The sequence below is a fragment of the Carassius auratus genome, chromosome 34 (assembly GCF_003368295.1).
Source record: "Carassius auratus strain Wakin chromosome 34, ASM336829v1, whole genome shotgun sequence".
Lineage (NCBI taxonomy): Eukaryota > Metazoa > Chordata > Actinopteri > Cypriniformes > Cyprinidae > Carassius > Carassius auratus.
In genome coordinates, this window is record NC_039276.1 from 1,700,138 (window position 1) to 1,712,239 (window position 12,102).

At 36.5% G+C, this 12,102-nt stretch overlaps 1 protein-coding gene across 2 annotated transcripts in view; it reads right to left on the reverse strand.

Moving 5' to 3' along the window:
- LOC113052916 (protein TANC1-like) overlaps window positions 1–9,788 on the reverse strand; it is a 139,064-nt gene extending 129,276 nt beyond the window's left edge. For both annotated transcript variants that reach the window (XM_026217394.1, XM_026217395.1), the window contains exon 1: window positions 9,654–9,788. The gene's annotated coding sequence lies outside the window, so the exon portion shown is untranslated. The remainder of the gene's footprint in view (window positions 1–9,653) is intronic.
- Between the last annotated feature and the right edge of the window lie 2,314 nt (window positions 9,789–12,102).

A 12,102-nucleotide genomic window follows, 5' to 3' on the forward strand; every position in this document is an offset into this window, starting at 1 on the left:
GAACTCACAGCAGACTCCAAAGCACAAATCAAGCATGAAAAAAGCATGCAGCTCTCCCCTGGAGGCGAGCAGACGGTCCGATCCACATCGATCACAGCTCTTGGATGAAGAAGACCTGCTCCGGCATCATCCAGAGTAAGAAGTCAAAAGTTGAGGAGAGAGACCCTCGACATACAGTACAGGAACCAAGTTGAAAAGAAACACTGAACCCCACAAGAAATAAATAAAACGGTACACATTTCTTATCGGAGTCTAAAATAATAATTGTAAATAAGCTTGAACATTATTAGAGACAGCTTGTACAGCACAAAACTTATGAAACAAAAACCTCAGAGTTAAGATGTAAATCTAATAAATTTTGTACAATCACACAATCCTTCCACTTCCCCCAGAAATATACTTTAAATGCAAATTAAACAATGCAGATGCAAATCTGAATGCAACCTGCATCATGTTACAATTTCTACCACCAAAATAATATCTATTATTTTACTATAAAATGTAAAAAAAAAATAATAATAATAATATTTATTATTTTTATAAATATTTTACTAGGAAAATTCAAATCTATAATAAAAATAATAATACAATTATTATTAATATTATTATTTAAGTAAAACTTCAATAGTAACATTTATGCTTTTATTTATGTTTGTATTTTCACAGATAAAGGCAATTCACATGGGTTACACTTTTTAGGTCGCAAAACATGAAAAAAAAATATCACATTTAGAAAGTGACAGATGGTTTCACTAGATAAGAAATGTATTCCTCAGCTGGGATCGTATCGAGCCTTTTGAAGCTGCACTGAAACTGTAATTTGGACCTTGAGCCCGTTGGTCCCCATTGAAGTCCATTGTATGGAGGAAAATCCTGGAATGTTCTCCTCAAAAAACTTAAATTCTTTGCGACTGAAGAAAGAAAGACATGAACATCTTGGATGGAAGTGGACATTTTTATTCTGGAAGTGAACTAATCCTTTGACTATAATAACCCTGACTGAGTCGACCCCTGGTTCCAGAGCAGATTCTAGGTCAGGAGTTTCTAAAGGGTCTAAAGACTGCACCATAATAGAGCAAGATATCCACATGTCTTGTCATCGCTTCCCTCACATCTGAGCCGACTCTGACTGAACAAAGACTTCAGGAGAAAAATCTCAAATGTACAAGATGAAGATGCCGTGTCCTGAGGAATGAGCGCACTGTGTGAAAATAAAAGTCCCGCCTCGAACACAGAAAAACATTCTGCTAAGCAGAAAAACATATCAGCCGATGCCAATATTTGAAAAATGCCAATGCCAATACTGATATATCAGTCGACCACTATTTTATATATTGCTGAATAAACCGACGGAGCCGGCAAGGAAAAAACAAACAAATCAAAAAAAAAAAAATTATATACCAATAAACAGTATGACAGGCTTTTTCTCAGGTCTTTATCCCTTTATTAACATTATGCAAAACAAAACAACAATAAAGCTTTTATTGTTGTTGTTGTGGAAATAATAATTCTTATAGTGGGGAGAATTTTTACGGTAATTCACAAACAATAAACTATCGCCCATTCCTTTTTACAATAACTATTTCTTGAATATCGCTGACCTATTACAGAGATCTCACTTCTAAACTATTATGCATGTTTCCTCTAAAGAGAAAATGATAAAGACATTTAATAGAGTGTATTATTCACTATCGCCCACACCCAAATTAGCCAGAATTGTAATATTAGTGCATCCCTATGGAAAACATTACACACTTCACGGTTTATTTTATTTAATATTTTTTTAATAATTAGTATTTTGGAAGCACAGAGTAAACAACTGTTTAAAGAGTCTTTCCCTGGGTTCCCACAGTGCACCGGTGATAAACTTGTTTCTAACTAGTCCAGAATAGTCAAAGATCTTGTTTCCGTGTCACATTTCTACAGCACCTCAAAAACACACTATTATGTTGATGGTAGCATCTGCACAGCGCTGTGCAGGAAGTGGACGTGGCCTCTGGCTCGTTCCACTCACACAATGAAGCTTCAGAGCACAGATGAGTCCTCTAGACTTTCACAATTACAGCAGGTCAATCTCAAGCTGCCACCAAGAACCACTTATTTACACACTTACTCATTCTCTCGCTCTCCAAGCAACTCTTTTCAGTGAGCTATTCACATGAATGATTCCTCAGAGTTCATCTCCGGTGTCATGACTACCACAAAACTAACAGAGTCAGGCCTGCTTCTGCGAGCGGGTCGCGTCTACCAAACTGGGGATTTTTATATGCCAAATCACAGGGTTTCTGTAGGTTTTATGAAGGTACATTTAAAATACCTTTTTAAAAGGAACACTCCACTTTTTTTGAAAATAGGCTCATTTTCCAACTCCCTAAGAGTTGAGTTTTACCATTTTCGAATCCATTCAGCCGATCTCCGGTCTCTGGCGCTAGCACTTTTAGCTTAACTTAGCATAGATCATTGAATTTGATTAGACCGTTAGCATCTCACTCAAAAATGACCAAAGAGTTTCTATATTTTCTACATTAATTGTAAAAGGTTTGCCTTTGTGTACATTAACAAATGGTTTCCTTTCACGCAGCACAAATATTAACCGAAACTATGCATACCAGGCTACTTGTTACACTGTTTTTTGTAAATTATCTTAAGTAAAAATATATTTCTCATATTGGCCTATTTATTCATTATATCTATAGGCTGCCTTGGCTATATATAGCCTAGCTTTATTATGTTTTTCCTCCCCTCACAGGAAGCGCTGCAGTTACATGATGTGATATGAAGACAATGTGAATCCTTTTGCTGCTTTTAGCACATGTTAAATTAATTCATGGGAAATGTTAGTGTTTTTAATGGATCTCAGACACTTAGCTATCCTTTCTAATTTAATTCAATTCTTATTTAAAATAATCTTGTCAGTTAACGGTTAATAATCGGTTAACGAGTATCGGTTATCGGTTAGGAAAAACAACCGATATGAACATTACTACTTCAAAGTTTCCAAAGAATGTCAAATAGAACCCTTACTTTTCAATTCACTTTACAAAATAAGTTTAAGGCTTGAATATCTCTGCTCCCAAGCACTAGAATATGGAAATCTAACATAACCTAACTGACCATTCAGCAAAAAAAAAAAAAAATCTAGATACATTTGCTTGAGAAGCAAAATCTTTTCTTTTACACAGATCAGATTAACAGATAATTTTTCTTGCTGCATAATTTCAGATAACAAGACACGCAAATGAAATGTTTAGCTGACAAGGCTCTGAAGCACATGCAAATAATGTACTTCTGTGATTGAGAAAGTATAGTGGCTGTGAGTGTAACTTTACCATTTTAACTTTTGATATGAATGAATGTAGTGTTGTATAGTATATTGAGATGGAGGAGCCAGAACTGCAAGAATGTGCGTTGTTGCATGATACATTGTTTATCTTCAAAAGCAGATTGTGGAGATGTTTTAATCATCAATGATTGAAAATCGTGATATCGTATATCCTTAAGGTGAATTCAGACAGAGAAAAGGTTCACATTGTAACAGAAAATAGCAATAACAATAGCAGCCAGACCGGGCAGTATAACGGCTTTTTTGGCTTTATATCTTTTGCTCTATAAAGCAGTAAGTACTTGTTTGACCTGGATCTGTAAGCACGTGAACTTAAACCAACCTGTGGAAAGTCAAAGTTTCCCCTTCACATATAACAGGAATGATCACAGGTCTAAACAGAGCACAGACAACTCAGAAACAGACAGTTTTCAACACCCCGAGTCAAGTGACTCACTCGCTTCTTCAGGGCAGAAAATGAAGTCATGCTGACGCTGGTGAGTTTAGATTTGACTCAGGCAGAGTAACAGCCTCCCCTGCACGAACATCCCTCTACTTATCTCCATTCGAGAACAGAGACTCTGAGAGTCAATGACAAACATGTTAATTAGGCTCCGCTGTTGTTCCAGAGGACAGACAGGACATATTTTAGGTTATATGAGGGGCCACTATTTTTGAAGACAATAGACAGCATTGAAAGTAAACATTTTGGACCATATCTCCAATAAAATAAAATAAAAGATATGAAACCATACTTTTTTAAACTGGGAAACATTTTTCTCTTGATGTATTTCTTAATCTTTAGTGTTCATCTGAATTTAAGCAGGTAACTTATCTAAAAAAAAATTTGCTTGATAACTTGATTGCTGATTTAAGCATCAGTAGCACAAACATCCATATTAGTGGTCGACTGATATTGGTTATTTTGAGAACCATTTTTTGCTGATATCTTGGAAAGCAGGGGGCTGAGACGATTTTTTTTTAATTATTATTATTAATATTTAAGAAATTTAAAATCATTTGACAATGGATTAAAAAAAAATTGTAAAATAAACATACTTATACTTTAGATGACAAAGTATTTTTCACAAATAAATATGTAATAAAAATATAATTAAAAAGGACAGTGTGAGGAGATCCCTCAGCAGGATCAATGCATGCAACATTTCTGGGCATGAACTGAGAGACTGTGAAGCAGAACTCACTGATGTCTTCACAGACATTTTTAACACCTCGCTTAGTCAGGCTGTGGTTCCCACATGCTTCAATCAAATCTACCACCATCACTCCAGTCCCGAAGAAGCCTGACTACCATCCAGTTTCACTTACACCTCTTCTCATGAAGTGCTTTGAACGGCTAGTCATGCACCACATCAAGTCCAGCCTCCCCCCCTCCCTGAACACCTTCCAGTTTGCATATCGGTCCAACCGGTCAACCGATGATGCCATCGCAACTGCTGTCCACTCAGTGGTCACACATCTGGACAAAAAGACTCATACGTCAGAATGATGTTCATAGACTTCAGTTCAGCATTCAACACAATTTATTCACAAACTGGTCCAGCTGGGGCTCAACACTTCGATGTGCAACTGGCTGTTGGACTTTCTGACTGGAAGACCTCAGGCAGTACGGGTCGGCAGCAACACATCCAGCACCATCACACCGAACACTGGGGTCCCCCAAGGATGTGTGCTGAGCCCCCTCCTCTTCACTCTGGTGACCCATGGCTGCACACCATCACACAGCTCCAACCTCTTCATTAAGTTTGCAGATGGCACAACTGTGGTGGGTCTCATTAGCAACAAATATGAGACAAACTACAGGAGTGAGGTGAGCCGCCTGGCCATGTGGTGCAGTGACAACAATCTCTCTCTGAACATGGAGAAGATGAAAGAGATTGTTGTTGATTGTTGACAGGCTTACACTAATACAAAGTTGCAGCTGTTAATGTGTCTGGATTCACTTTAAACCAGACTTTCACATTTTATGATTTAACAAATTAAATCTGTGTGATATACTATAGAAATATATATATATATGTGCATTGAACTTATATCCTACTAAATATCTACAGTATCAGTAATACTTTACAGTAATGATGTTTGATTTATAGGAGCCTGTTCATATGAATGACCTGAAAAGTGTGAGAAGAATCAGATACGCTTCCCTAAACAAAGTTGAGACTTGTTTTCACTGCAAATTTACAGTTTCACCTGAGGCTGTGGAAACTAAATCAACCAGACAAGACAGCATTCATTCACTCCAACCTACACACACTCAGAAAAACAGAGCACTTCTTCCTTCCTTCTCTCAAAGAACACTAGAACTCAATCAATACAGTCTCCACCTGCATTAATGCTTCAACATCAGCAGAAGAATCAAGGAAACAGCTACAGAAAGGAAATCAATCATCATGACTTCAGGCCTTCAAATGGATCAGCTACAGAGATGCAGGTTATTTTTATCTGACTGAAGTCAAATATTAACTTACCCTGTAGAAAGTCTCCGGGCAATCTCTAACTTAAGCACGATAGATACAGCCCCTTAGTTCAGAGAAAAAAAGGTAATGTCTCAATATTTTTCAGGGTATTGACAATATATCAAATGGAACTGGAAATGCAAATAAAATTTTATTTGGATGACTATAGTTTTTGATAATGCATACATAAATAAATTCAGCAAATCATACAGCTCCACCTAAAATCTGCTTTCAATGATGGAAAGTTTAGCAATAGTGCCATAAATGTGAGAATTCCCACACATTCCTCTTTGAAATTCCATGAGTCTGAAGTGTAAGTGAGTGAATGTGTGACTGGCAAACACATCACACGTGATCAGCTATGACAGCATTCAGATAAGACCATGGGAACTTACCAACAGGTCAAGAGCGGAGGATAAACTGTGCAAACAGGAAGGCATTGAGAGACTCAGAAGAAGAGTAACTGATATCTGTAAATCTGAAATGAAGAACGAGGTTGCACATGATGCACTGTAAATGTTTTACATCTTGGCTGCATGTCAAACATGACGTGAGGTTTCCTCAAAAAGCCCTCTAACGCAAAAATCATGGACATCTAAGCGCTTGTATTGAGTGATTCATAACAGATCTAAGCAAATGTATTATGACAGATGTTGAAAAGCAGATGAGTTCTGTTGTGAATAAAGAATAAACATGTCTTATACACAACACTTGACTTTTGCGAGTTCGGCTTTATAGAACTTTCACATTTGGTAGTAAATCTACACAGCAATGACAAAATGAAAAAAGTTTCACCATCAAAACTTTTGTCAATTATGTTCAGAAAACTGAAATTTAAATACAATTTTGAATAATAAGCATGTCAAAAAAAAATTGCTAGAAAACAGATTCACTTCCCAAATTCAAAGCTGTGCTTGCAGACTGCAGAATTGTTTTGTTTTTGTTTCCAGTATTAGATGAACATGATGGTGGAAACTTACTATATCAGTCAATTTGCTTCTTTCAAGAATTATGTTGGCTGAGAGATCTCCAAATTGGTCAGAGCTCAATTCAGATCATCACCAATCACCGTGCAAAACGTCATAACTTTCCTCCAAACGGCTCTACATCATAGCAGTGCTCTACATTTCACAGCCTGGTACAGTTTATTCTGCACATTCCCACACAGCGAGCTCACCGCACGTCCAAAAACGACAGCTCAACCAAAGCTAACAGAGATCTGTGGTTCAATATAAGACTCTGAGACCTTGTCTGAGACCTAAGTGGTTCAAAGGAGTCTGTAATTCTAAGAGTAATAGACCCTTGACTACACTTTTGGAAAGTTTTGTCCCCAATGTAGCTGTGAGTCAAGAACTGCCCAATTAAAGTGAGATCTGAAATGACCAACAAGTGGTTTAGCTGGAACGAACCCCATCATAACAAGGGGTGTAGTGATGCATCCATCAAATGACTAACATCAATTTATAGTAAGATGTACAGTATAAGAAGACTTGTTTGACTGTTCGAAAGATAAAAATGTCAAACTATCACTGAGCTGCCATCAAATAAGTTATAACAACTTTTAAAAATATTTTGAGTTTTATTGTTCTGTATAAATGTTTTTTTTTTTTAACAACCAGACTACTTCATTATGTTGAGCATGTCTTAGATTTGCACATTTTAGAGAGCACAGACAACTAAACAACTAAAAGTATTTTTGACTGTTGCCATTGCTTTCATATCGTTGCACAAGACAAAGATGATTTTTTATAAGACGACTGATGACCTCATGCGTGACATGATTTTTTTCTTCATTATTTTTCTATGTTATTTAATAAACTAAAAAGTTTGTGTGTGTGTGTGTGTGTGGATGACAGTTGGAATACAAAGTCATAATTTCTAACCAGACATAACAACAACAAAAAAATAATAATAATATAGTTCTGTTTATGCATGTCAAATTTACTTGCTTTAACCTTACCAATAACTCCTAATCAGAAAGATATCGTCATCATTAGCATCATTTAGATAAACATAAACTGTGCTCAGAAATACACCACATTAAAGCATTCCAACCTCCCACAATGCACTAGAATTAGTTTATTATTTCCAGACTGACAGACACTGAAACAGACACACAACACAGCTTTTGTTTTGGACGTAACACAACCCTCTCCCTGGCCACTTGCACAATGTTATTAAATGAGCATTTCCCTGCAGGCCACCAGAGTCACCCCAGCAGCATAAAACCGTCCCATCATGATCTACAACCCTGACAACCAGTCGCTGATGCGGATGGAGCCAGTGAGGGCAATTAAGAAATCTCTCTGATTTCAGTCGGCACCGCAGCACCACTAGCCCAGCGTGACAGAGAAAACGTCATTTTCCGACATTAGTTTCAAGCTTCAAAATGCATTTGCAGCTTTACTTAACACTGTATTTACTTTACTTAAAGGCAATCAGAGATAGAAGGATGACTTTTGAACCTAAATCCCTACAGGTGTGTCATAATGTGAGTCACACAAACTCATTCATGTATTTCCAAATCACTCAGGCAGCTATTTCAGTGAAGCAGATGTGAAACATAATGGACTTCTTGTGATCAAGGCACTCAGGACTAGTGGACTTCTCATGCCCCTCTGTCTCTACTACATGTGTTTAACATGATACCAGCACCTGTTATTTGCCAGCTGACTATAAACCAGTGTTCTCACACTTTTTGGCTTCCCATGACTTATTTGTTATTAGCAGATGAGAATCGCTTTACAGAGATTGCATTGAAAAAAGAGACGAGCTGAGCGTAGACTCTGTAAAGTCAAACCGTGGTGAGCTTTTCTACGGCTAGGAGTGTCCTCGGTCAACAGCACATAACCAACCCACGTGACTGAGCTCCATACAGGAGAACAGGCCATTAAATCTCCATCTAAACGCTGCTGATGAGGGATTTCTATCTCTCTGTGAACCTAGTTTAAACCGTCAGGAGTGGAGGGACATTTATAAATAAAATACAAAATAACATGAGAATATTTCTAGTACTAATCATGCAAATAAAAATCACACAATGCAACAAAATATGTTTTGTTTCAGACAACAGACCTAAAAAAAGAGGTGTCATAATTAAAATGAAAAAATAAAGGATTTTCTTTTATCCAAAATGTGACCTGAACATGATTGACCTGTAACCCCAAAAAGCACTTTGTAAATAAAATGTACTTACAAAATAGTAATAATACTTTATCTAAAAACAAGGAATCTGATTATGTAATCCAGAATACATGTAATCAGTTACTACTCAGCTAATCAGAAATTACTGATTTGCAAATAAATCTATTTAATTTATTTTGACCTGCAAAAGTAATTCCAAACCTATGTCTTAAATCAAAGTGTGTTATTTTAGATAAAAGTTTCTCAAAGGAATGGAAACCAATTAATTCATTCTGAAAGCAGTGTTTATAATCAAAACTCACATCAACTATGTGGGAAAAGCACATTATGAACTCCTAGAGAGATTCGACATGATAAATGTGATGATGCTTCCCACTACGATCCATATATCCCACAGATTCATGTAGCAACAGCCAGAATTCCCACTTCTGGAGAAGATGATCCCAACAGTAGTCCAACTACATGTGCCAATGAGTTTCAGCCTACATTTAAACAGTTCATAGCCCACATCCACACACCACACACCGCCGGTATCCCGGGACAGAGAAGCGGACAAGCCTCGGCGCATTCCCGTTTGATCTGAGAGAGCTGGATACAAACTATCAAACTCCAGCCGAGCTCGCGAGCCTTTGAAGCGGACGCGGGGACTCTTTGAACACTTCGTTAACATCCACCAGCGGCTACTGAAGATGTAAATGCTACTTTACCTTGTTTATGTCATGAATTATCCGTCAGGGAAAAGTTTTGAGGACGCCGCTTCTCTCTCACAGACAGTCCGGGTCGGGAGCGCGCACGGCTCCTCCGTCCGTCCCTCCGCGCGCGTGCACTGAGATCATCACGACGTATACCACAAAGTATGTTTACTAGTAAGTGAGGTCTCTTGCTTTAGTGGTGCTAGCACAGATTCTGAACAGGAAAACACTGTCACACGAATTATATCAGTGCTGCTCAGTAATTTATTACTAATCTAGATTACGTAATCAGATTCCAAAATTTGAGTAAATTAGACTTCAGACTCCAGATTCCATAAATTCAGTAGTTATTTGTTATTCGATTCAGTTACATTTTAAAATACTCGTAATCAGGCTACAGTTACTTTTTCTTGTTATTTACACAATACCGATACTTTATAATAAATTTTCATCGTTTTGTGGATAAAACACTAGATTTACAATATATATATATATTTTAAAACAAAGCAAGTGTTTCAACATTGCATTAACTACTGATGAACACATCCATTTTTATTTGAAGTTATTTAACCATGTATTACTATCGCTTTGGAAGGCTTTTATCTTTCAAACACATTAAAATCCACAATTTCCCAACTTTTTTTGTCATCTGAACCTCTTTCACTTAATATATTTACTTGATTTACCCCTGAGATTAAAAAAAAAATATATATATATATATATACAGTGGGGCTCGAAAGTTTGGGCACCCCTTGCAGAATCTGTGAAAATATGAGTAATTTTCAAAAAATAAGAGAGATCTTAGGAAGTTTACGCTGCAATTATCAATTATCTCTCGATTCTCACTTTCTTCCTCACAAATCTGTTTTTATTTACAGTTCATAGTTTAAATCTCAGAATTATATAAGAGAGTTTTATTGTTCTGTATAAATGTTTTTTTTTTTTTTAACAACCAGACTACTTCATTATGTTGAGCATGTCTTAGATTTGCACATTTTAGAGAGCACAGACAACTAAACAACTAAAAGTATTTTTGACTGTTGCCATTGCTTTCATATCGTTGCACAAGACAAAGATGATTTTTTATAAGATGACTGATGACCTCATGCGTGACATGATTTTTTTTTTTTTATTCATTATGTTTCAATGTTATTTAATAAACTAAAGTTGTTGTTTTTGTGTGTGTGTGTGTGTGGATGACAGTTGGAATACAAAATCATAATTTCTAACCAGACATAACAACAACAAAAAAATAATAATAATATAGTTCTGTTTATGCTCAGCAGTGGCCCGTCAACTGTCCTGAGCATCTTTTTAGGCTGTCCTCAACCAAACGGCTGAGATCCTCACCACCTTTCACCCCACTAGCGACGGCCCTGGTTGCTGTCCTTGGAAGCTACAATGTCCAATTCATGAATGAATCATTCTTTAGAGTTGACTCTTTTGAATGAATCATTAATAAGAATCTCGGATTCCACAGAAATAAGAATCATATGGGTTTTGGATGACTTGAAAGTGTATTTCAAGTGATTTTCTTTTGAACACAATGAAGATGGCCAAATTTGTCTTATTTTGTTGAAATATAATTTTTTTCCATTTAGTTCTGCCCTTCGTAAGCATCAGAAGATACTTGTATGTTTCCCGGTACACAAATTAAGTACAATTTACCTTGATCTTCAAATTCCAAAAGTTTTCACCCCCCAGCTCTTAATGCATCTTGTTTCCTTCTGGAGCATCAGTGAATGTTTGAATCTTTTTAAATAGTTGTGTTTGAGTCCCTCAAATGTCCTCAGTGTGATAAGATGCATCTCAAAATCATAAAGTCACTGCTGGAAAGGGTTCAAATATGTAAAGATGCTGGAAAACTGAAGAATCTGCAGGACCTTAAAGATTTTTCTGAAGAACGCTGCTCAGTTTAACTGTTCAGAACAAACAAGGGACTCATGCACAACCATCACAAAACAGAAAGACAGTCGAGGATCATCAGGTAACAGAACACAGTATTAAGAACCAAGGGTTCCCAAACTTTTGAGTGGGGTTATTTTAATCATTTCAGCATTTCTTTTGTCTTGTGGACTAAATGTTAATATCTTTTATGTACAATATCTTACTCAGGACAGTACTAAATAAAAAATAACATGCATTTAGTATGATCTCTCTTATTTTTTGAAAATTACTCATATTTTCACAGATTCTGCAAGGGGTGCCCAAACTTTCGATCCCCACTGTATATACATCAGTTGTCTATTAAATCCTTTAGGGATATAGTAAAACATTTTGGTTTATATAATGCTACTAAAGTACAGTTTTCTGGCTCAATGCAGAAGAGAAAAAAACTGAGAAAACAGCTTAAAATATATGTATTGTAATTGAAAACTACAAACATAAATAGATGAAGTGCAATAAAATAAATACTGTTTGGAACTCCACTAGTATGAAAAAAAATTGGTGTTTTGCCTTTTCT